This window comes from Notechis scutatus, chromosome 1 (genome assembly GCF_049901735.1).
Source record: "Notechis scutatus isolate UNSWTSFEM ecotype Mainland chromosome 1, rNotScu1.2, whole genome shotgun sequence".
In the NCBI taxonomy this organism is placed as follows: Eukaryota; Metazoa; Chordata; class Lepidosauria; order Squamata; family Elapidae; genus Notechis; species Notechis scutatus.
The window spans coordinates 122,933,642-122,958,681 of NC_142009.1; positions in this window are offsets into that span (position 1 = coordinate 122,933,642).

Below are 25,040 nucleotides of genomic sequence, written 5' to 3' on the forward strand. Positions count from 1 at the left end.
TCCCTCCCTCCCTCTTTTTTTAAAAGAGAGATCCAAGAAAATGTACAGTATGCCTCTTATGAATGTTTTTTTTAAGACACTACAAATCAGGAGATTACATTATAGAAAATTCAATATTATATGAGATTATGATAACCTTTCAAAGTCCTGCATGTAAAATCCTGTAAAAGATTTCATTTAGCCATTATGAATTCAGTCATTTAAATAAATCAAAACAGGCAAAGTCAATCCAATTGGCCTTTTCCTAGCTATTGGAAGATAGTTAAATTTCTAAAAATATTCTAGACAGAAATCAAATAAAATGCCTGGTCACTTCATCATTTTTCCCCTGGTATATCTGTGAAAAACAGTGAAGAGAGAAATCTCTGAAGAAAGATGTGTTTAATTTTACAATATATACACATGGATATATGTACCACTACGCCTTAATTTGTTTGGCCCTTCTTTGCTGAAATAATAACAAAAATGCTATAGGATTTTTAGAACTTCCAGTTTGCCAGGCTTCGGCGGCGGCGGGGATTTGCGATCCTGCGCGATCCCTGTTGCGCTAGCCGTCTTGGTGCCTCCGATCCTGACGGGTCTGGAGGATAAGGCTGCCCCGTAGAGGCAGCCGAAGATAGGGAGGATCCGGAGAGGGGTTTGGAGGTATCGCAGACCCCCTCCCCACCCGGCATAACCTCCTTTTCTCAAGGCGGTGGAGCAGCGGTCAGCAATGGCCGCCACAAAGAAGCCGGCAGCTGGATAAGATTGTGCTGGAGGAAAAAGGAGAAAGAAGAAACAGGAGAAGTGAAAGTGCTGGCTGAGCCGGGAGAATAACAACTTTTAAATACCCTGGAAACTGAATTGCTTGAATTGCCTGAAAGAAACATTGTATCCCTAAGAAGATTGGAAAGCGGTGGAGAAAGCTGTCAAGGGAAAGTTTTTTTTTTCTTCACTCTCCCACCCCATATAAAGCCAAGGGATAAAGGATTCCTGGACATTGGATTTAACAACTTAAGAAATCGGAAAACCTGTATTGGAGGTATGGATTTCTGAACAATTAAAGGAAAATTGTTGTTGTAAGTGGGAAGGGAGAGGAAAAAAAAATTGGAGCAGAATTTGAAAAAGGAGGAGATTGCCTAGAACTTTAAAGAAAGATATATCTTAATTGGAACTTTTTGATTAAACAGTAACCCCAGAAAGAGAAATACAAGAAAGAAAGAAAAAGTATTAAAAGAAATAGTTTATTTTGATTCTTTGGTGACTTTGGAACTTTTTGGAATTATTCTTGATTAAAAATACTTGAGTGGTTGTTTTGGAAAAAGTTTTTCTCTTCACGATGGCATTGCTTGTGGATGAACTAAAAATTGAATATAAAAAATATAAAAAAGAGGAACAAGATGGAAAAGATACTTTGGGCACTCTTTTTCAATTTCTAGAAATGGCGGTATGCACTTATGAAAAATTGACTATGCAGCAGGATGACTGGGACAAAGAAGAAGAAGAAGCCATCTTTGATGAACAATGGGTTCCTTTTGGGGAGGAGGAGAAAGAGGAAAAGAGAAAGGGGATTTTAAGGTTTGAAAAAACAAACAAAAAAGAGAAAAATGAGATGAAAGGTGGATACAAGGTTAGAAAACAACAGAAAGGGGGTAAGCAGAAGAAGAAAGGGGAGGAGGAGAGACAAAGGGGTAAAAAGGGCAAGGAGAAAAATAAGCAAGAGAGAAAGGAGGGGAAGAGAAGCCTTAATGGTGGGAAGCAAGATTTAAAGAAACAAAACTTATTTAGAGACAATGGGTAAATCTAATTGAAAAAGGGATTCTTGAAGGTACATAAGATTGTGTTTTTATATGTGTATTTAGAGTAAAATGTTTAAGATATAAATGACTATCAATATATATTAGCTTTTTAATGGTATTGATAGTGGTTTTATATGCTTTTATTTTGTTTTTTGTTTTTCTCATAAAATTTATTGTGTAATTTTAGAATGTACTAAACATAATACCAATATAAATTAAGTGTTATATTAAGTATTATTAAGTTAGGGGAAAGAGTCAAAGGCATCACTCCAATCAGTGTACAGGAGAAGTATATTTAAAGAGAAAAGATGAATGGATAGCTGGAAATAGAACAGACAAAGAATGATAAGTATTATGAATTGAATTGAGATAAGATAAATAAAATAAAAATAAGAAAGATAAAAGAGGGAAGAAGCTATATAGAAAATTGAAAATGGTAATAAGATATGGAATGATATATAAAGTAAATATGATTTTTGAATTTGTGTCTGTGCGAAGAGTTTTAACCCGGGATCAAGCAGCTTTCAGAAAAGATGTTTTATGTTTTTTATGTTTTATGTTTTGTATGTTTTTGTATTGTTTTTGAAAGGCAATAAAATTCTAATTAGCAAGAAATATAATTTGGATAATAGAATGAAAAGGAGAAGTTGGGATAAGATACGAAGTTGAACAGATAACGTAAATATATATATTACAATTTGGAACTATTTTGTATGTTCTATTGGTTTTCTTAGAAAAGATCTTTTATGTTATTATGCCTTGATTGTTTGTGTATTGTTTCGTAAAACTAATAAAATTTGTCTTTAAAAAAAAATGCTATGGGATTTTTGACTGACTGAAGAACAAATGTTGCTGTGAAAAGAAATCATAGCTTTGCCAAATGGAAATAGAGCCCTATGAATATTTGTTATGAATTTCAAACAAGATATAGATGGAGGAGATACAATAGATTATAAAATAAAAGTAAAGATTGTTGCGAACAAAGCTTGACTTAGGGTACCTAAATGGATATATATCCACATAGTTTTATTGGCCACAGTACAGAAAGAGTTACATGCCTTTTTATAGGATATTATATATTATATATTATATAATTATATTATACTCCATGAGGTGTAGATCTTTGATCATTTCCAAGAAATGGTATGAGTTTTTTACATGAGAAGCTGCTGTTTCAGCATGGGGCTGTAGCTCTTTAGATGCTGAAGCTCTTTAGATGCTCTGTAGCTCTTTAGATGCTGAAGATGCTGAAACAGCAGCTTCTCATGTAAAAAACTCATACCACTTCTTGGAAATGATCAAAGATCTACACGTGGAGCAAGAAGATCTGCTTGTAAGTTTTGACGTGGTTTCACTATTCACTCAAGTCCCGATAAAAGAGACCCTTGAAATCATCAAAAATAAATACCAACCAACTAAACACCTCATGGAACTAACAGAACACTGCTTAACCAACACATATTTCATATACAAAGGACAAAGATACAAACAAATAGAAGGAGCTCCCATGGGATCACCACTGTCACCTGTCATTGCAAACCTGTTCATGGAAGAATTTGAATCCAGAGCCCTGGCCAATGCCATCCTCAAACCCAAACTATGGTTAAGATACATCGATGACACATTCGTGATTTGGCCCCATGGACAAGAAAACCTAAACAATTTCCTAACACACCTAAACAGCGCACACCCCAAAATCAAGTTCACCATGGAAACAGAAACAAACAAACAACTACCATTCCTAGATGTACTAATCTACAAAAAAACAGATGGCACACTAGGACATACCATATACCAGAAGAAAACACACACCAACCGCTACCTCAACGCCCAATCCCACCACCACCCAGCACAGATAAACTCCGTGGCTAAAACACTAATTACTAGAACCAAACGCCTGGCAGACAAGACACACATTAAGACTGAACTATGCACCCTGACTAAAATATTGACAGCCAACGGCTTCCACAAAAGCAAAATCACCAACTTGATCCACAAAAACACACTGAGACATAATAGAGACCCAGAAGATGAACAGACCCATGGAACAGCTGTCCTGCCCTACATAAGAGGCACTACAGACAAAATTAGTAAGATACTATACAGACACCACATCAAGACTGCCTTCAAAACAGACAGAAAAATAGCAGCCATCCTTAGAAACCCCAAAGACAAAATTGACCTGGAAAACCAAGGCATATACGAAGTCCCCTGTGCATCATGCCCGGCCACAAACATTGGACAGACCAATAGAAGAATAAGCACCCGCCTGGATGAACACAAAAATGCAGTCAAAAAGCTGGAACACACTTCCTCACTAGTCCAACACATGGAAGCCACAGGTCATAGCATCAACTTCAATGGCACCAAAACCCTGGCCACTATAGAAAACCCTAGCCACAGAATCATCAGAGAAGCCATAGAGATTGAAAAAAGACCAGAAAGCATGAATAGAAGAGATGATTCCACCAGGCTGTCAATCATTTGGAAGCCTGCACTCACAAACAAAAAAATCTCCACACCACAAGCCAGGCAAACACCTGAGCACAAACAGATCCCCCCTGATACCTCCAGCTCAAACACATCCCAACCAGGCACCCAGATGAAACCCAGCTTCCTAACTAATGATAGCCGTCCATTTACCCAAAGCCAAGCTGCACTAAAGGCCTCCAATAAAGTAACACAATGCTGCCAGCCAATCAAGATACAAAAAGAGCCAAAAAACAGACAGAAGATATTAGAGACACCAATCAAGCAGAACACAGCAAACTCCGAGACCAATAAACACAGACCAAGACTCCCAACCAATCAGGATGAAGAAAAAACCATTCTGGCACAGCAATAGGCTGCCCCAAATTTAAATCTGAAACCACTGTAAAAGTCTGACTCACAGACAGACACAATACAGAAGCCTGAGGATGGCAGATGAGATTCTGCTGAAACGTTGCTACAACTTTAAAAGCACCACTACTATGACGTGGGAAAATACCCGAACAAAGCTGAAGGCCATACATGTAAGTACCCACGAAAACTTAAGAATATATATATATATATATATATATATATATATATATATATATATATATATATATATATATATATATATATATATACATACACACACACACACACACACACACACACAGAGTATGTATAGGTTAGACACCCAGAAAGATTATAGTAAGCCTACTTGTAACGATAACAGAATAAAGAATTAGAATCTTCTTTTGCATAACTAATAGTGAAAAATAATTTGGAGCAATAGTAAACCGTCATTTATAATATTGGATATAAGAAATATTGTGGCATTATTGAAATCAGTCCTATTTATTCAACCGTGCTTTTGAATCTGGGCAAGGAGGAAACCAAGTGTGTAGTGATTTGAGTAATTCAGGAGGGTGAAAAACCAAGCAGAAGGTTTGTACTAATTGGAACCTAATGAATCTGCCAACTTTACATATGAATTCAGAGAAAGGGAAAAATTCGTGCGAAGGTTTAATAGGAGTGGAATTTAATAAATTTCTGATACAGATGCATTAGTGTATATCCATGATTGAAACCCTGAGCATAGTCAGAGTTGCTCTATCTGTAAATCAATATTGTGATGCCAAAAAAAGTTCAGAACACAGTAATCAAATTAATAAATGGAAACACATTCTAACAAAAAGAAAAACTGTGAATGATCAGCATCCAAAGGGAATATTTTAATGCATTATATAACTCTAATGAATAGAATGACAATGAATGATCAGAACCCACAGGAGATACTTTAATGGTTCATACCATTATTCATTACAATTATATATTACAATTACAATTAATGGTTTATACAATTTTTGCACAAAGCATGCAGCAGTTAGATGTGAAACAATCAGTTCTTCTTGCTACAAAATAGGGGAGTACATTATATTATATTATTCATGGGAAACTGTGGAACAACTCATAGATGACAGTATCATCTGGTTTAAAGTAAAACATTATATGCTGCTAGAAATATGTTGAACAACCAAAATGCATCAACTTCGATAAGCAATGTTCTTTATTAGCAACTTTGATTTACAGATTTTCAGAACAAGTTTTGAAACAATAGGAAAAAAAAAATCCTGGCCAGCAATCTTTATAGCAAGCAACTCCATAAATATTGACTGTATACTGTACATGGGGCTAAATGAAGCTGCTTGGGTAGGACAAAACACAGGGTTGAGTTATATCTATAATAATATCTGTCTATTTATTCTAAATTTATGATTGCAGTGCTTTTGTTTTGCAGCTCTCAGCTTTTTGTATGTTATCTTTTGTACATTGCAAATCTTTCATGATTGAGCAAAACATCATATTGAGAGTTATTTGAGAGAGGTTTCATTAAATAGTCCTGTCATCTTCTTATTTTGTACATTTAAGAACCATTTGTGTTTCACCAACTGCCACTACTAATTTTCATTAAGGGCTATCTTGTTAGTTGTAATAAAAAGAAATGAAAGCAAATCATTTTAATGCAGCTATAATAAAATTATAGTAAACTCCAATATGTCAAGGGAAGTTGCTTAAACTGCAGATAGGATGGTTTTAAGGAGCTATTATGACTACCATATACATGTACACATACACATATACATGTATACATATGTATGTTTGAGTCTGTGCATCTAGTCATGTATTCAGATATCTTTATTTACAGAAGTGGAGTTTCACCCACATTATACCATACATGCTTAGAATTTACAGTCTTTTACAAGTAACCAGAGGTGCAGTTTTGTTAAAATTTGGGCTTGCTATATAATTACACCTACTGTTATAAGTGTAGTGTATGTTTGTACAGGGGAATATCCTATAGAACTTTCGTGCATGCAAATAGGGACCAAATATTTGTATACAACTATGTACATTTTAATTGTTATATTATATATGTCTCCACTGAAGAGAATTTCCAATATGCAGTATTCTTATACTTTATTTAAAAATTATGTATTTATTCATTTTAAAAATAGAGTTTCCCACATTGAGAAACATATATCAGAGTAGGGAATAAGAAAAATAAATGCAAGTTTATCTATTTTAATTTGCTTAGCAATGATGTTGGGATTCCAGCATCTGAGGACTTTCAACAGCTTACGCTAAAATAAGTAAAGTCCTAATAATATTTGTTCGGTACATAGATTAAGTGCTGACCCCGTTGGTGTGGGTGGGTGGGTGGACCAATGAAAATTATTTTAATATTCATTTGTCCAGAACATTCCAGAGAAGGTCAGAAAAAAAGAGATTATATTGTATTTTTTCAGAGAGGTCACCCAAATTGCCCCAGAAGTCAATCTCCAAGCCATTTTTTTGAGATGTTCTCCAGATGAATACAAGAAATTAACAGGTTTTTGGAGTCTGTTTTAAATGTCTTTGCCAACTATGATCTCCCAAATCTATGTTTAAAAGGATGTGTGTGTGAGAGAGAGACTCTATTTGAATAAACCCAATATATGTAATAAAATCACAGAATTGGAAAAGAATCTGAGTTTTAATAAAGGTAATGCATTTGAAGAAATAATTTTGAGGCACAGCCTTATGCTTATAACATAATAATAAGATTTTTCTATCCCAAATTACAAAGGAAAACTAGAACTGTTATTAGAGAAGCAAGAATGTTGGTGAAATAAATACTCACTGGAGATATAATTAAGACAGGCTTCAAAGAAGTTTTCTAGTTTTCTAATTCTGTAATAATTGACTCTATGGTTTCCAGGGTGAATACTCCAAAGCACTCATCTCTTTAAATTTGAGAAGAAAGCTAGAAACCATTTTTTCTATCTGCATATTTCTTTAATAACCTTAAATTTGGCATTGCAAAATTTGGAGAAAAGCAGCATCCCATAGCCAATTGCATTCTACTGTTCAGAGGTATAAAACATTTATACTTAAATTCTGCTGCTAAAATGCAAGTCTATGAAACTACATTATCTGTACACAAAGTTTTTAAATGAAGAGAATTCAAGCTTGCCACCCTGCATGGACATATTGGATGAAATTCCAAAAACAGTCGGTAAGATTTAATTTTGCATTCCTGTGCTGACAAAAAGAATTTCCCATTACTGCAGAAAACATTATTCATTCTTTACAAGGTAAATAAATGTTCTTTTGCAACCATTTTATTTTTATTAATAGACACAAGCCAAATTTAACACTCTTTGATGATTTATGGTGACTTAAGAATATAATCTAATTTTCTCTGAGATGAAATCACCGAATTTGTATTCTTGTCCAGACTCGTAAAATAATTCAATAGTAACGTTTTCTTCTTATTTTCTATTTTTGTATTTTTTATTTTATTATTAACACATCAGCAAAGGAAAATTAATTCTTCAAGACCATTGTCTCTTACTATTGAATTACTGCCTTCCATCTAAAAACTAAATCATTTATTTTTATTTTGGGTCACTTATCATAGATTTGGACCAGTTTAAATAGTAACAACATAAGCTAATAGAGCTGGAAGTCATATAGCTTATGTCCCTAAATAAGTGACTGAGTGAGTAAAAGACAAGAGATTGATGCAAAATAATAAAAGACAGAAAGTCTAAGGTATGTTAAAAAGAAACTTCAGGAAGTTTTGGGTCTGTTTGATCAATTTAAACTTGACTGGGTTTTTTTTTTAAAGTCATGATACAGAGAAGAGAGTACAAAACTTAACCTATCATGAGAACTAACTAGCTGTTCTAAACTGCTTTTCCACCAAAGATTCTGGATTGTCAACTCACATCCATGATAATGGATGAGTTTGGCACATTAGATAATGGTTTGGCTATATGTTTTGGCTAGGAGTTTGTAAATCCAGTAAGAACTAGTTTGAATGTGAGTTTTAGGATTCAAAGCTGAAAACATCTTGAACTGATGCAAGAGCAGATAAAAATTTCAATGTAGTATTAGGACAAAACACTATCTCCTTTTACTTTTCCTTCTCTGTTCTCTTCTTCCTCTTCAACAGGAAATCTAAGATATAGGTTTCCTAGATTTCACTACAATCCATTTTTAAAATATGTTCCATGTTGTGCAACAGTTGTGCCTGTTCCTGGATTGAGAGGCCTTACTCATCATCACTCCAGATTGGACTATTGCAATGAGTTCTATTTGGGGCTTTTCTGGAAGAACATTTGAAAGATTCAGCTGGTGCAGAATGTGGCAGCATGGACAATTACCAGTTTACGTTTCTTGGTACATATGGTACTACTGCTATGACAGTTGCATTGGCTACTGGTATTGCTTCTGGGTGCAGAAGTCAAGATACTTGTAGTCATCTTTAAAGCTCTTCATGGTTCAAGACCAGATAATTTACAGGACAATCTCTCCCTAGTTCTTTCTTTTTTTAAAAAATAATAATTTTTATTATACATTTTCACCATATTTCCAATCTTTATAGCACTTTATCGGTATCACTCATGCTAGTATTTTCACTTTTCTTTCTTTCTTCTTATATACTATTCTTATAATAATATTCTTACATACATATATACATATGTGTGTGTGTGTGTGTGTGTGTGTGTGTGTATACATATATACATATATACATACAGTATATACATACATACATGTTCTGTTTCACCTTTCTTCTTTCCCAAAAGATGAAAGAGTACAAACTCACACAAACACAGGCAGGCAGGCTGGTTCAGACTTCACAGAGTTAATTCTTTGGAACTGATAACGTCCTTGGCATTCCAACACGCTCTACCTGCCAAGTCTGAACTGATAACAAGTAAAAAGCTACTTACAGAAAATTACAAGGCAGACCACAAAACTCATTCACAAAGAAAACCTGAAGTAAGATCAAACTTTGTCCCGTACAAAGTTCCAGCCGACAACACACCCACTTTTATCCCCTGTGGGGTGTGGCTCAATGACTCAGCTCATTCTCTGACCCTCCCACGCCTCCTACGTTGTTGCTCACGTTTCTCACTATGACGCTGCTTAGGATCAAGCCAACATTCGTCCTCTTGACTCCCTGTCAGGGGCTGCTCCAATATGCGTTTCTCCTGATTAATCTCAGGCTGTTCCTCTCAGTTGTCTGATGAAACCTGAGGCATTATCAGGGAGGAAGGCATTGCCAGAGAGGAAGGCCCTGGGGAGGAAGGCATTCCCAGTTCCTCCTCCTCATCTTCCAAGTCCTCTTCCTCTAAGAGCACAGGCTCAGGAATCAGAGCCACAACACATACACACACAAACACACACACACACACACACACACACACACACACACCCATATATTTCCTGTTGCTCTTGAGTAACCTTTATATACAGTCTTTACATCTATTCTCTAATCACTCATACCATGTGTTCTAAATCATATAATATTCCATTTCTCCCTTATCTTTTAATTCCATCATTAGTCTGTCCATCTCCACACATTCAAGCACCATTTTTATCACCATACCCTCTATGGGAGTGTTGTTCTGTTTCCAATTTTGTGCGAAGACGATTCTAGCCACCGTTATTATGTGAAGTGTAATATACTGAGTTTTCTTACTTAAATTACCTTTTATTATATCTAGTAGGAATAATTCTAGTTTCAACTCAATTTTTTGTTTTGTAATTTCCTCAAGCCATTTGTTTATCTTACTCCCATATTTCCTAACTTCTGTGTTTTCTATCTAGTTCTTTCTATCTGCCCCATCCAGTCTAGCAGGAGGAGCATGCACTAAGTCCTGTTTGATAAGAGCTGGCAGCTGGCAGGACCCAGGAAGATAGCCTTTCCTGTTGGCTCTGGAATATGAATCTTCAAGAGATTAGATTTGACCCATCCTTTTGGACTTCTATAAGCTTGAATCTGGGGCCCCGGCTGTAGAACAAAGTCCATTTCTTGGTTAAGCTGGATGTTTGATTGTGACTTTATATTTTTTCTCAATTACTATGGTGAATCTATCTATCTCTATCTCTATATCTATATACCTATCTATATCTAGATATATATGGTAGAAATACAGTAGATATAGATTAGATAGATAGATAGATAGATAGATAGATAGATAGATAGATAGATAGAGATAGATAGATAGATAGATAGATAGATAGATAGATAGATAGATAGATAGATAGATAGATATGTATGTGTTTGTGTTTTTTTGTGTGTATGTATATATGTATATGTATATTTCTGAAGGAGGGCAAATCAATCTTCTAAAATAATAAAACCATAATTAAATAAATTGAGAAATAGCTCAAATATCAAATCAGCCATTGTGCTAACAAGCAATAACTTTCAGTAGTTTGTAAACTGGCTTAATTTTCATTACAGAGAGCCCATTTGCCCAACCTGCCCCACTACAATTAACAGCAGTTGATGGATGAGTAAGAAAATGTAACAGGTGAATCCACTAAGATCTGCCCTTAACTAGTTCCACATTAAAACACTAAGGACCAGATTCCTTGCAAACCCTGTTACTGAGAGATTAGATCTTGGCCATCAGAGCCACACAAATTATGCTGGCGTATTTTTCTGCCAAATCAGGCACTGGAGGAAAGTCTTTTAATTCGGCTATCTTGCTGTGCCTATTATAAATGTTGTCACTTGTTATCTTGCCATTGACTGATCAGCTGTTGGTTAATGGGTCTGGGAACAAATTTTACATACATTTGTAATTAGTTTCAGCAGATTTTTTTTCCCTGCCTTTCTTGCAGCAAGACAAATGTTTTAATTTAGTCATTTTAATTGGTTATGAAAGTTTGTTTTTAAATGGTAAAATTCTAAAACACAACACAATAACCCTATTCTTCTCCTTTGGTAGTTTTCAAAAAAAAATATACAACATAATTATATTCTATTCAAACTACCCAGTAAATATCTGTGATTATTGGTTCTGACCATCCTTGTCCCTCAACTCTATATTAGTGCTACAAAGAAAAAAAAGTTTAAAGAAGAAAACAGATTCTAAAGAGAATACTAGCCAGATATTTACTCTTCTCCAGTAACAACAATATAGATATTCAACACAATATTCATGTGCAAATAATTAGGATCAGCATCCATTTGCCTTCAATACCTGCCCAAGAAATCCAAAGATGATGAGCAAAGTACTTGTCAGTTGACATGAAAGAAGACACATTGAAAATATGATGATATAGGTAAAAGGACATTTATACATACTTTAAGTCCTGGGAAACCAGATAATAACTAGAAGTGACTCAGACAAGGGCCTCCTTAGGGAGGGCGGAGCTGGCATCACGATGATACGGCATGCGATCTTGGAGGTCTGAGATTGCTGCCAATATCTTTGCTCCTGGATGGTCCAGTTGGATCTAAACCGTCCCAAAGAGATGGTGAATGTAAAGAGTGCATCCTGTCGATCCCAGAGATACCACAAAGTCCCTGGTAGATCCAGGAGAAGCTCTTTTTGCCAGCGGCAAAGAGGTAGCCATTAAAGCTGCTGAAGTTGGGACAGCTCCGAAACGAAAGAGAATGGAAAGAGAAAGTGTGCCGGTTTGGTGACAACTTTTTCTTTACTTTAAGATTTGAAAGGACACCCTAAGGAAAAGAAAGAATCTGTAAAAGTTTTGATAGAAGTGATTAAGCGGCAATTTTAAACAGGAAGTCAAAGTAATTTTTTTTCTCATTGCTGGATTTTCTACAAATGATTTTATATTTTGAAATGGGACTCGTTTTTTTTTCTTCTTCCACCTATTCTTTCTCTCCTTTTTGACTTTATAATATTCTAGGCTAGAGACTCCCTTTTAGTCATCTTTTTAAATATCTTTTTCCCTTTTTAATTAATTTTTATTACATCTTGTTTGGAAAAGGGGGGGGGGGAGTGAAAGCAGAAGAAATTTTGTAACACTGCCAACTAGAGGCTTGGAAATATTCTATCTCTTTTTTTGTTGACCAGACAAAGCTGAGAAAGAACTGAGACTTCTTTTCAAGTCTGTTTGCCTGTTTGATAAGATAGAGGAAAGAGCATGGGAGAGTATTATTGCAGGTGGTCTTCTGGGTTTCTATCAATAGCTGAAGTCTGGTGTTGAAGTATATAGGAAAAAAAAGGTGATAAGACTCTGGAGAAGAGAGTTATAAATTTTAACAAAAGCCTTGGATAACCAAACAAAGTGCAGTGTGCTCTTTTTATCTTTTTTAAGCTGGGCTATTTCTTACTTTAACAAACCCCCTCCTTACTAGCTTACTTTTTGTAATAGCTATTTGGATTTCTGGCCTTTTGGAACTTGTTTTTGTCTTTCTTTTGGTCTTTTGAAGTCTAATTTTTACGTTTGCATTTTATTTTAAAGGAAAAGCTTTAGTATTAATGATTTCCCTCCTTTTTTTTTCTTTTTAAGGGAGTAGTCTCTTTTCTTTTTTCTCTCTCCCTCCCTTGTATTTTTTTTCTATTTACCTTCCATGTTGTTGTTTTTTAATTTTTGTGGCTTTCTTTTTTTTCTTATGCATCCTTTTATACCTGAGACCTTTTAATTTGGATTAAGATGTTGAAGAACTGAAAGAACTTTTCTTTTCTCTTCTTTATTTTTTTATTGTTTTACTTTTCCGCCTTTTTCAGGATTTAACAATTTTTTCTTTTTTGTGTGTGTTTATGGTCTTTTCTTCCATTTTTGAGTTTTTACTGCTATCTAACCAATTATTACTACTACTACTACTACTACTACTATTATTATTATTATTATTATTATTATTATTATTATTATTATTATTATTATTATTATTATTATTATGTTTCTTTTCTCCCACTATTTTTACTTGGAATAACAATTGGTTATTTTAGAAGTGGATTAAGGTCTAGAAGAACCTGAAGATTTTGAATTGTCTGAAATGAGTAGGAAACTAACAGCCCCTGGTTCCTCAACTTCTACTTCTTCCTCTTCACCATCTGGAGGACAACATTCAATACAGACGATGTTACAGCAAGAAAAAGAACAGAAAAAAGTGACCCTGCAGATGATTATGCAAGGAATTCAAAATATTCAAATAAGAACAGAGAATATTGAAAAGAGAACAGAGAGCATTGAACAAAGAACAGGAAAAACTGATGAAAAGGTGGAGAACATTCAACAAATTATGATGAAGTATGATGAGAGATTCCAAAAAAAATTGAAGAAGTTAAACAAAGAGATAAGAAGATTGGAGATATTGATAGCAGATTAACTGTGGTTGAACAAGAGAAAAGTGGGATGTTGAGATGGGAGATGGACAGATGAGAATTTTATCTCAGATTCCAAAACATAGAGGAAGAAAAGGGACAAAACCTAGCTGAGACAATGATAGAAATTTTGGCTGAAGCTTTGGAAATAACTAAAGAGAAGATGATGGATGGAATAGATGAGGTTTATCGAGTCTTCACAAGATATGCAATGAGAAATAGCTTACCAAGATAAGTTCTCATCAGATTTACAAAGAAAGCCATTAAAACGCAAATATTGCAACTGGCAAGAGAGAAAACATTGAACTATAAAGACAAGGAGATTGTGGTCCTGAAACAAGTACCCAGAAGAGTGAGAGAGATGAGAAGAAAATACCGATTTCTGACCAAGATGCTACTTAAAAAAGAGGTGAATTATAGATGGCAGATTCCAGAAAGTTTAATGTTCACATGGCAAGAACAGAGACATAGAATTGACTCCATTGAGAAAGATGAATTATTTTACACAGAATATTTTGGAGGGAAAGAGGAGGAGGCAGAAAAAGAAATGTGACTAATTGAATTCCAAGAGGACTGCCAAATGGCGACTGAAAAAGAAGAAGGTGCAGTAGGTGGAAAGGTGGAAGTCAAAGAACAATGTGAACCAAGATCTACGAGAGCTTCTCAACCTAACTACAAAATATAACCATGGAAGAGAAAAAACTGATTACAATGAACATAAATGGACTTAACTCAGCTGTTCAAAGAAGGAAAACTTTCCATAAATTAGAGAAATTAAAATTTTATGTAATCTGCCTATAAGAAGTGCATATCAAAAAGCAACATGAACAATTGCTGATACAGCCAAAATTAGGGAAAATATTTACTTCTTTGATACAATGCAAGAAAAGAGGAGTGGTTTTATACATTAAAGATATTATCCCAGTGAAATTGATCTATACCGATGATGATGGAAGAATACTAATGGTGGAAATAATGGACAATAATATTAAAACACTCCTGATTGCAATCTATGTCCCGAATGACAATCAAGAAGAATTTTATAAAAAAATTACATATGAAAATAATTGAACTAGACCAGTGATGGCTAACCTATGACACGCGTGTCACTCGTGACACGCCGAGGCACTTTGACTGACACTCCTGTTGGTGTGGGGAAAACCTGCACATTTAGAGGCTGCCTGTGCTCTGCTCCAATCCCTGGTCCCTGCTTGTTGTGTGGAGGCGTGGTGTCACCGCTGCCACAAGATCTTTGCAGCAGAGAACCAGTTTTAACCGCCATAAACTGAGGTTTGTCAGTTTCATTACTTCAGGAACGCTACAGGAGGAAAGGAGATCCATGAGGTTCACAGCCCTGTAAGGTGGCCTTCTGATCCCCACATCCTGCACCTGCAGCCCTGAGACCAGGGAGACGAGTTTCATAGCCCTGTGTGATCACCCCAGCCCAGCCCGTCATAAACCAAATTATTGATATTTCTTGAAGTGACACACGACCCGAGGAAGGCTACACTTTTCCCCAATTTTCAACACACGAAGCTGAAAAGGTTAGCCATCACTGAACTAGACTATGCTAATATAGTTATGATTGGAGATTTTAATGGAATTGTAGATAATAAACTGGACTACACAGTACAGAAAACAACAAAGCAAAACAGAAAGATTCTCCCTAAATCTTTTTTTTAAATGATAGATGAAATAAATTTAAAAGATACATGGAGAGAAAGAAATGCTAAGACTAAACAATACACCTTCTATTCAAAAAGACATTTATCATGGTCCAGAATAGATATGATATGGATGTCAACAGAATTGTTAGCTAATATTCAAGAAATAAATATTGAAACAAGTACTTGGGCAGATCACAATCCAATGACAATTAAATGGAAAGGACAAAGAAGAAGATCTAGATGGATGTTAAATGATACTATATTAAAGGAAAAAGACTTCACACAGTGGATGGAGAAAGAACTGGCTTTCTTCTTTAGAGAAAACAAAAAAGAAGATACATCAATTCAGAATGTATGGGATACAATGAAGGCATATGCCAGAGGCTTGATAATAGACTATACAAGGAAAAGAAATACCATAAAAAGACTAGCCTCTAAGGCATTAGAGGATGAGTATAAAGGACTTGAAAAAGAGCTACAGAAAATGCCACAGAAAAAGGACATTAAGTTAAAAATTGATATAATTAAACTTTATGGGTCTAATAGAAAAAGAAGAATTAGCACAGAAAATCAGAGGTGCAAAACAGAACTACTTTGAAGATGCAAATAAACCAGGTAGATGGTCAGCATATAAACTGAGAAAGGAGAAAGAATCAAGGAAATATTGCAATTATTAGATGACCAAGGCCAAGTTTGCTATGGTAGTAAAGAGAAGAAGGAAATCATATGAGACTATTATGGGAAACTATACACACAAGAGAATATTGATGAGGAAAGAGTTAAACAGTACTTACAGAATGCTAATCTACCCCAGATACCTAAAGTGATTGAAACAATGTTAAAAAGCAATATAACGATGATGGAGTTAACTGAAGCACTCAAGAAGCAAAACAATGGAAAGGTACCAGGCCCAGGTGGACTTCCGGCAGAATTTTATAAAACACTACAAAAATCGCTGAACCTTCCATTGCTAGAAGTTATGAATGAAGTTATGTTAAAGAAGAAGATACCCAAATAATGGCCAGAATCTTATATTACACTTGTCCCAAAAGAGGAGGCCGATCCATTACAAATCAAGAACTATAGACCTATTTCCTTACTAAACGCAGATTATAAAATTTTTGCTTCAATATTGGCAGAAAGACTTAAAAAATACTTAAACAATTTTATCCTTCCTGATCAAAATGGATTTCTGCCAAAGAGACAAATTAAAGACAATATGAGAGTAATCTTGGACACTTTGGAATACTACGAGGCACACCCTGAAAAACAAATGGCTTTGATATTTCCAGATGCACAAAAGGCATTTGATAATGTGAATTGGAGATTCATGTTATTACAGGTGGAACAGATGGGCTTTGCTAAAAAATTTATTCAAGCAATAGAAGCTATATATCATAAGCAAATGGCAAAGGTAATGATAGAGGGAGAACTGACAGATTCTATTGATATAAGAAAAGGAACAAGACAAGGGTGCCCACTATCACCTCTGTTGTTTGTGTTAACCTTGGAAATACTAAACAGAAATATTAGAAAAGAAAAGGATATAAAAGGGATGAAAATTAAAAAGGAAGAATTTAAGTTGCAAGCATTCACAGATGATCTGGTTTTCATTTTAGCAGACCCACTAGAAACAGCATCAAAATTGATAGAAAAGATAGAGGCATGTGGAAAGGTGGCTGGTTTGAAAATAAATAAATATAAGACAAAGATCTTGACAAAGAATATGCTATCAAGACAAAAGGAAGAACTGGCGGATCTATTGAAAATTCAGGTCACGAATTAGATCAAGTACTTGGGGATACATTTGACAGCAAGATGTAGTACACTAAAAGAGAATAATTATATCAAACTTAAGCAGCAGATAGCGCTAGATTTGGCGAAATGGGAAAATTTACAACTGTCATTAATAGGGAGAATATCAACTATCAAGATTAATATATTACTCAGAATTTTATATTTGTTCCAAACAATTCCAGTTAGGCTTGGAAAAGATTACTTTGAAGATTTAAATAAAATTGTGTTGAAATATATATGCCAAGGTAAGAAAGCGAGAATAAAGTTAAAACTTTTGCAAGATGCCAGAATAAGGGGAGGATTTGGCTTGCCTAATTGGGAGTTGTATTACCAAGCTACAAATTTGATGTGGGTTAAGGAATGGATAACATTAAGAAATACTAGATTGTTGACATTAGAAGGACATGATCTGTTGTTAGGGTGGCATGCTTTTCTATGGTATAAAGGAACTAAAACACAGGGGTATTTTAGAAGACATTATATATGGGAGTCTCTGGTTAAACTGGGAGAAGACTAAAAGACAATGTTATTTTAAAATTCCAGTCTGGCTATCGACTATTGAAGCATTTTTTATCCTATAATATATAAAAAGGAACAAACAGTTAGATATGGTGAAATATTGAATGAAAAGGGTGAACTTAAAACTATGCAAAAATTAGAGAAACAAGGTATTAAGATGTATTGGTTTTCATATGCGCAAATAAATTCAAGGTACGATAAAGGTTCTAAAACAGAAGGTTTCTATGATAAACTGACTGATTTAGATAAGATTTTGACAGGTACTGATGAAAAGGTGATTAAAAAATTGTATGGATATTTATTAGAAATTAAACTAGAAGAAGAACAAGTTAAAGAAACAATGATTGCTTGGGGGAAGAATTTTGGATATGGGATTGATCTAGAGAAATGGCAAAAATTGTGGCCTCAAAATTATAAAATGACAATGTCAACAGCATATAAAGAAAATTTGTATAAGATGTTTTACAGGTGGCATTTCCCCCTGACAAAAATAGCAAGAATGTTCAAGAACAAATCTAAAAAATGTTGGAAATGTCATCAGACACCTGGCTCGTATTACCATATGTGATGGACTTGTGCGGATGCTAAAAAATATTGGACTAAAATCCACACGTGGTTGGAAAAAATGACAAAAAAGCATATAGACTTGAAACCAGAGATATTTTTATTGGGAATTTTACCTGAAATATATAGTAAAGAATTGAAATACCTGATTGTAAATGTATTAACAGCGGCTAGGATTGTATTTGCCAAAAACTGGAAAAATGAGAAAATACCATTACAGGAGGAAATCATTAAGAAAATACTGGAATGTGCTGAAATGAGTAGATTGACATTTCAAATCAGAGAACAAGATGATAAACAATTTTATAAAAATTGGGATCTATTCTATCAATGGTTAGACAATAAAACATGATAATGAAATATGTAGATTCTTAGAAAATAATAAATATATAAAGATGTATTCTTTTCTTATTATATCTACAAAATGATTGTAGGATAGATTTCAGATGATATAAAACAAATTAAGTAAAATATGGATTATTTCGTAAAACATGAATGAATAAAAGTATAGTCAAATGATTGATTAACAATGATATTAATGTATTTAATATTTGATTGACAATATGAGAATATATACAATGTAATTGTAATTGAAGACTATGAAATGGAAGCACAAAACAATTTGTAAACCAACCGACACGCTGTATGTATATATATGGAAGATGGCTTGATGTTTTTATGTTTTGTTTGTCTATGTTTGTCTTAAAAACCAATAAAAATTTAATTAAAAAAAAAAAGACAAGAGCCTCCTTGATTCATTGGAATATAAGAAGAAGGGGAGGCGCATCCCAACAAAACTTGCAAGATTCTGTTTTTATAGCCAATATCAATAAAGTATAGTTCTACTTTTTCTGTGGAGCTGATTTCTTGCTCTGAAATCAATTTACCTTGTAGGTTGAACCCCTGAACAAATATAAACCTTGTACTTAGGCACTTGCCCTAAAAAATCCATAAAGAAGAACATTCCAATAATCCATAGCATAAACATCCTACAGTGAGATTGGTGGAAAACAAAGTCAGTAAGTCAGTAAGTCAGTAAGTCAGGCGGGGGGAGGGGGGAGAGGGAGGAAGGAAGGAAGGAAAGAAATCATAAACATCAAAGACAAAGGAAATCCAGGATGAGTTTTCTGAAATAACTGTTGGCACATGTACTATGGTTTTGCATAATCAAGTGGATAGTTCTGAACTGTCAGATAGTCAGTATGATCAGTTAAGATGCTTAGTTAGGAAGGGGGAAACTCATGCCTAATCCTCTCTTTGATTTGGACATTGTCTAGTTGACCTTGGACAAGTCACTTCCTCTCCTACTCAGCATCAAAGTACGTGACCAGCTGGTTGAAAAACAACAAAAAATTCCTTGTTCCATTGTGCATTGATAGCTTTTTTGTAAGAAGTAGATAAACACAGCTTGAAACCAAACAGAATCTGCAACTGAAACAGGCAAATGCTAAGAATAACAAACACTATTTCTAAACTACCCCAGACAATTAAATGAAGAAATGGCAATTCCTTGGGCTAATCACTTTCCCTTAGTCCTAGGAAGAAGGAAATGGCAAAATATTTCTGAAAAACCTTGCCAAGAAATCTGCAGGGACTTGCCAAGAAATCTGCAGGCATTGTCCAATAATCACGCATGATTGAATGGAAATAAAAAATAACCAATTACTTGGTGGTGGAGAGGCCACAGGGACTGCTGTGTTGGGCTGCACCCCTGGGCTCATCAATAGCACTAGCCAACAATACAGTTTTGTTGCTTGAAAGAACAACACTTTCCCTTTCCCCCTTTTTGTTGAAAATATAAATTAAATAGTTTCACTGGCTGGGCTTTTCTCTATCTTTTCTCTACCTTTGACCTGTACCGTGACTTGCTTCCTTTGTTCGACTGCTACCTGCAATTTAATCAACATGTAGCCCATTAACTCTCTTCCTTGTCATCCTCCAATCTGAGTTTCAGACAGATCAAGAGCTTGGCTGGAGGGCAGGATGATGAAATCATCACTTTGGCCAAATAGCAGCAAGCAATATTTACTGGCTCAGTTTGAGTTCCCAGTAAGCACTGTTGACAACGTTGTTTCTAGAATCTCATTAAACCAAAGCCCCCAAAGAGCCAAACAATGAAGAAAAACCCCAGAGTCCATTACAGGCCAGTAATGTCATTTTGTCATGAATTTACTGGATTGTACACACCTTAGAAACATATGTTAGAGTTGGTGTCTGGTGCTCAATCAATTAGGCATCATGTTTTGAAAGCAATCAGCTATTCCCACATCTCTCTTTCTTGTTCCTAGTGTTTCAGGGAGAAGTTGTGTCAAGGCCAGAGGGTTTGAAAGACATATTTCAAAATTAGCCCTGGCATCAATTGTTTTTGATTAACTCAAATCTGCCTAGGGTTCTTATTGACCACTTGCACTTTCTGCTTGTGAGTTTAGTCTCTGAAAAAGGAATATTTGTCCAGATTACAAATTAATTCAGAAATCCAGCTAAACACAAGTATAAGCACTGACCTAGCTACTTCTCTGGACTCCTGGGTGGGTGTTTTAAATATTTAAGTAATTATTGCTGTTTAATAGGAATAATAATTCAGGGTCATAGCCCAAAGGGAAGGGACTGTGATAATGCTGGAGCATGGTTTTTTTTTTTTTTTAATATAGATATTATCCCATGCCTTGCTTACTGTTTAGTACAGCTAGAGAATCTCTGGCCTTCCAAATGTGATGGACCAACTCTAATGGAAAATGTACTGAGAATTATCTAAAGGGTTTCAAGTTTCCATTACACTTTATAGTTTACCAAAAGAAACTTTTGGAAAAGATCAGGGATATAAAGTTTGGTCTTTTTGTTCCCAATATTTTAAACTACTAGTAATGCTTTTGAAATATAAATCTAATGACATTATGTGGACCATCACATCTAAAAGTATTGCACTGAAAGAGTTAACACAAGTATAGAAATGAACATAGTACAAAGGGAATTGAAGCAATTACATTTTGTGCAGTATTAACTCACCTCTCTTTGTTTTTCCTCCATGTCTTACAACTTATCCTTGATTTATTTTTGTGCTGCCTGACAAGAGCTTTTATGTCCTTGCTTATTTTTGGGGTGGGTTTCTGGCCATCCTTTGTCCATTATTAGCTGCAAGAGAAAGCACCTATTTTCTACATGGTCTATCATTATTTCTTCCTCAGTCCATATGGGAACCTCACATCCCCAACAAGGTTGCCATCTGAAGAACATGAGTTTCATCCGAGTCCAGCATTTTGGTTCTCACAGTGGCGAACTACCGTGTTTCTCCAACAATACGACCTCCCCCAATAGGAAGACCCAGCATGTTTTCTAGGCATAAAATCAAATTAAGCCCCTCCCCCCAAATTTAGGCCTATTTTAAAACATGCAAAATGGGGGGAAGGGTGGGGGGACTTGCCCTTAGGAGAGCCCCGCGGGCAGCAATTCCTCGCCACCAGCTGCTCCTAATGGGCGATCATGGCAGGGCGCGGAGAGCTCCCTACTCCTGCCAAGCACCTTTGCAGCAGACCCAAGACCTTCAGCGCCCGCCACTGTTGATTTCCCTTCTGCCCATGCCGCTGCCGCGTTTGGAGCTGCCACTTCCACGTTTGGAGCACCACTGCTGTTTGGAGCACCACTGCCGTTTGGAGCTGCTGCTTCTGCATTTGGAGCTGCCACTGCGTTTGGAGCTGCCACTTCTGCATTTGGAGCTGTTGCTGCCTTTGGAGCTGCCGCTTCCACGTTTGGAGTGATGCCGCTGTTTGGAGCACTGCTGCTGTTTGGAGCTGCCGCTTCCGCATTTGGAGCTGCTGCTTCCGCGTTTGGAACCCCACCGCTGTTTGGAGCACTACCACTGTTTGGAGTTGCCATGTCCGCATTTGGAGTTGCCGCTGCATTTGGAACTGCCGCTTCCGAGTTTGGAGCATTGCCGCTGTTTGGAGCACCACCGTCATTTGGAGTGCCGCCACCACTCCAAACACGGTGGCAGCTCCAAACATGGAAGTGGCAGCTCCAAACATGACGGCGGTGCTCCAAATGCCGGTGGCACTCCAAATGGCAGCGGCACTCCAAACACGGAAGCAGCAGCTCCAAACGTGGTGGCGGAATGGGCAGAAGGGAAAGCAACGGCGGCGGGTGCCAAAGGTCTTGGGTCTGCAGCAAAGGTGTTTGGTGGGAGTAGGGAGCGCTCTGCACTTTGCCATGATCACCCGTTAGGAGCGGCTGGTGGTAAGGCTGCCCATGAGGCACTCTAGATGAGGATGCAAGGGGGGGAATTAAGTCACCCCCAAAAAGACGGCCTAGCCATTTTTTGGGGGCTCAAAAAAAATATAAGACCTGGCCTTATTTTATGAGAAACACGGTAGATATTTTTTTTTTTGGGGGGGGGGTTGCTTGTATTGATTTTCTTCTAACTGGTGTTTGGAGGGCTGTTGCGCCCATACCAAATAAAACATTATTTAGAACTAATAGCTATTGATAGATCTTTCTTCCATGAATTTCTCTAGTCTTCTTTTAACACCAAGTTAATGGATGTTGCTATGTCTTGTAGTAATGAATTCCATATGTTTTTTAATGTACTGAAGAAGCTTTTTTTACTGTTCTAAATCACTCTTCAGTGAGTTTCGTTGAACAAGCCCTGTTCCTAGAGATTTGAGGGAGAAAATCATATCTGCTTTGCCCATACCATGCATTATTTCCTACACCTTGGTTATGTCTCCTTCAGCAACTTTTCTTCTAAGCTAGAGTTCAAAATGTGATAGCCTTTTCTTGTAAATCATATGTCTCAGCTTCTGATCACTTTTTCCCAACTTTATTATAGTCCTTTTCAACTATTTTGAGCAGAAATGTACATGACTTTCCAGATGGGGTAGACTCTAGATTTCTATATGGGCATCACAAACATTTTAAAGCTATTCCTATTGTTCTCTAACATAGATCTTCCTTTTTTTCATAGTTGCCCCACTCTGAAACAACATATTCATTGAATTCCTCTCCATGCTACCAACACAGACTTCAACACTGTACATATTATTTTATGGATTTTTGCCCCATATAATTCAGGGTCATAGCCCAAAGGGAAGGGACTGTGATAATGCTGGAGCATGGTTTTTTTTTAATATAGATATTATCCCATGCCTTGCTTACTGTTTAGTACAGCTAGAGAATCTCTGGCCTTCCAAATGTGATGGACCAACTCTAATGGAAAATGTACTGAGAATTATCTAAAGGGTTTCAAGTTTCCATTACACTTTATAGTTTACCAAAAGAAACTTTTGGAAAAGATCAGGGATATAAAGTTTGGTCTTTTTGTTCCCAATATTTTAAACTACTAGTAATGCTTTTGGAATATAAATCTAATGACATTATGTGGACCATCACATCTAAAAGTATTGCACTGAAAGAGTTAACACAAGTATAGAAATGAACATAGTACAAAGGGAATTGAAGCAATTACATTTTGTGCAGTATTAACTCACCTCTCTTTGTTTTTCCTCCATGTCTTACAACTTATCCTTGATTTATTTTTGTGCTGCCTGACAAGAGCTTTTATGTCCTTGCTTATTTTGGGGGTGGGTTTCTGGCCATCCTTTGTCCATTATTAGCTGCAAGAGAAAGCACCTATTTTCTACATGGTCTATCATTATTTCTTCCTCAGTCCATATGGGAACCTCACATCCCCAACAAGGTTGCCATCTGAAGAACATGAGTTTCATCCGAGTCCAGCATTTTGGTTCTCACAGTGGCCAACTACCGTGTTTCTCCAACAATACGACCTCCCCCAATAGGAAGACCCAGCATGTTTTCTAGGCATAAAATCAAATTAAGCCCCTCCCCAAATTTAGGCCTATTTTAAAACATGCAAAATGGGGGAAGGGTGGGGGGACTTGCCCTTAGGAGAGCCCCCGGCTGGCAGCACCTCGCCACCAGCTGCTCCTAATGGGCGATCATGGCAGAGCGCGGAGAGCTCCCTACTCCTGCCAAGCACCTTTGCAGCAGACCCAAGACCTTCAGTGCCCGCCGCTGTTGATTTCCCTTCTGCCCATGCCGCTGCCGCGCTTGGAGCTGCCACTTCCACGCTTGGAGCACCACTGCTGTTTGGAGCACCACTGCCGCTTGGAGCTGCTGCTTCTGCATTTGGAGCTGCCACTGCGCTTGGAGCTGCCACTTCTGCCTTTGGAGCTGTTGCTGCCTTTGAGCTGCCGCTTCCACGCTTGGAGTGATGCCGCTGTTTGGAGCACTGCTGCTGTTTGAGCTGCCGCTTCCGCATTTGAGCTGCTGCTTCCGCGCTTGGAACCCCACCGCTGTTTGGAGCACTACCACTGTTTGGAGTTGCCATGTCCGCATTTGGAGTTGCCGCTGCATTTGGAACTGCCGCCCGAGTTTGGAGCATTGCCGCTGTTTGGAGCACCACCGTCATTTGGAGTGCCGCCACCACTCCAAACACGGTGGCAGCTCCAAACATGGAAGTGGCAGCTCCAAACATGACGGCGGTGCTCCAAATGCGGTGGCACTCCAAATGGCAGCGGCACTCCAAACACGGAAGCAGCAGCTCCAAACGTGGTGGCGGAATGGGCAGAAGGGAAAGCAACGGCGCGGGTGCC